The 2478-nt window shown below is 40.0% G+C and overlaps 1 protein-coding gene across 1 annotated transcript in view; it reads left to right on the top strand.

The window, feature by feature from the left end:
- Window positions 1-2478, top strand: part of LOC122551442 (aldehyde oxidase 2-like) — a 109311-nt gene continuing 106833 nt past the window's right edge. The window contains exon 1 of the mRNA XM_043693363.1: window positions 1-74. The gene's annotated coding sequence lies outside the window, so the exon portion shown is untranslated. The remainder of the gene's footprint in view (window positions 75-2478) is intronic.

Genomic DNA, 2478 nt, shown 5'->3' with positions numbered 1-2478 from the left:
TGTGCCTTACAGGAAACCTGTGTCGTTGTACTGGATATAGGCCAATTGTTGATGCTTTCAGAACTTTCTGTACGGTAAGGAACCTGGTTCAATACCAGCTTTTTAAATGCTCATGCAACATAGGAAGAGAAGGAGGCACTTCACACTTTTCTGCCTGTTATGCTGTACATTAATTCCATTTACTGCCATGGTTCTGTGCTCTTAACCAACAAAATCTCATAATTTCAGTTCAGTAAAGTTTCACTTGACCCCAGTCTCAGAAGCTTTTTGGGGACATAAGGATTCAAGATTTCCACCACCGTTGTCTGAAGAAATGCATTCTGAAATCTATGTCAACTGCTAGAATTATTCCCCTTTGTCTGGAGTTTCCCATCAGTGGAATTTAAAAGCCCTTGGGGCTACAGTGAAACGTTTCCCCACCCCAAATTGCATGGTTATTGATTTCTCATTTGGTCTAATGTTGGTGTTACATACAGGGTAGTTTTTGCTATTTTACCTAGTTATAGTGAACTTCTACTTTGTAAGCAGCTGATTTGCATATCTTGAAGTCAGCAAAAGCTATTTCACCTGCCATACCACTCCCTGCCCATTTTGAAATCTAACACTATTGAAACGCTTGTAGAATTAAAGCAACCAAATGAAATTAACTGGCAGTCAACCTGAGCACTGTTGACTATCCCTATAAATAGGACTCGAGTGGTGTTGATATTTTCTAATCATCCTGTTCAGAGTTTGTTATTACACACCTCTAGAATAGATGGGCTTGAACCTGAGCTCCCTGGGTCAGAGGTCGGCACACTACAATTGTGCCACAAGACCCTTATTGGTGTGATTCTTCATTCACGCTGCTTAATATAATTGAGCTATGTGAACTTAAGACTGGCCACAGGCTGGAAGACACAGCTTCAACGTAGCAATATTTACAACAAATCATGTCACATGCTGATGGATGCTCAGAGCTATTTGTTTTTCCTATCCAGGTGGGTATTATCTTTGCTTTTCAGAAAACGCCATGTAGCACACTCTGCCAGAACTGTGGTGTTCCATGGATGTTACTTTGATCCTTGATGGCATTTGTATCTTCCAAAAAGCATTGTATTATAAAGTGAAGGTTGTCCCTCCTCTGAGAACTAAAACTGAAACACCCAAAGAGGAGCGCCTCGCTCTATAATCTGTTAAAGTAGAGTGAGAGAAGTGGTGTAAATTTTTCAGCCACGTCTAGCTGTTAAATAAAATAAATTCCTGATACTCACTTTAAAATCAACAAGTAACAATTTATTTATCTAACTCCAACAATGAACAAATTAACAAAACAATTCCCTTTTAATTATTGACAATTCCCGAATCATGCAAGATTTGAATGGTATGCTGTTCCAATAAATAGGAATTCCACTCACATGACAAGACAATAAAATTTAGTCGCTTGAAATTACAACCAGGTTACGTATCTTCTGGAACTTTCTATGTCTTCTCCGCAGATCCTTCTGTCAGCAAAGTTTTCTTTGTAGATTCTTCTGTCAGGAATTTAGATGGTGCGCTGGGGTAAAATAAATGGTGCTTTCTGTAATAGTCACGATTTGGAGATGCCGGTGTTGGACTGGGGAGTACAAAGTTAAAAATCACACAACACCAGGTTATAGTGTAACAGGTTTATTTGGAGGCACACTAGCTTTCGGAGTGATGCTCCTTCATCAGGTGGTAGTGGAGGCCTCAATCCTAACACACAGAATTTATAGCAAACATTTACAGTGTGATGTAACTGAAATTACACATTGAAAAATTGATTGTCTGTTAAGCCTTTCATCTGTTAGAATACAGTGATAGTTTCACTTCTTTCATGTGTAAATCACAAAACCTTTTTTTTTAAAAAATTGCATTCTCGGGTTAGTTGTTAACAATGGTGATAGCTAGACAATATGTTGAAGCTGTTGGCCCCCTCTGTTCTCTGTCTATGCCATGATGTTTAGATTGATTCTAATCTAAAAAGTGAGATAACGGAGCTTTACATAAATTCATGCAGTTTTTGAGCTCAGAGTTCTACATGAATATATGCAGTTTTTGGGCAAAGTACAATGTAACTCGGCAAGTACAAATTCATCCCATAAAATATATGTGTGCATGTGGGTCTTTGTCTGTCTATGTGTGTCTGTCTGGATTGGGGGTTGTGAGTGTGAGAAAGTGTATGTCTGTGTGTGTAGTGAGTGCAGAGTGTCTAAAGTCTGTGAGGGGGTGCATGTGTGAGTGTGGGAGTATGTGTGTCTGTAAGGGTGTGTGTGGGTGTCTGTGTGCGCATCTGTGTATATGTGTGTCCGTGTGTATGTGTGTATAGGAGTGCCTGTGTGTGTGAGAGAGTCTGTGTGTGTGTAGAAGTATCTGTGTGTGTGTATAGTGCAATGGTGGTCACCTGTAATGTGACATGAACCCAAGGTCCCGGTTGAGGCCCTCCCTATGGGTACCGAACTTAGCTATCAGCCTCTG

Source organism: Chiloscyllium plagiosum, chromosome 7, assembly GCF_004010195.1.
Source record: "Chiloscyllium plagiosum isolate BGI_BamShark_2017 chromosome 7, ASM401019v2, whole genome shotgun sequence".
Lineage (NCBI taxonomy): Eukaryota > Metazoa > Chordata > Chondrichthyes > Orectolobiformes > Hemiscylliidae > Chiloscyllium > Chiloscyllium plagiosum.
Note: the sequence above shows the minus strand (reverse complement) of the source record. Positions and strands in the feature narration are given on the sequence as shown.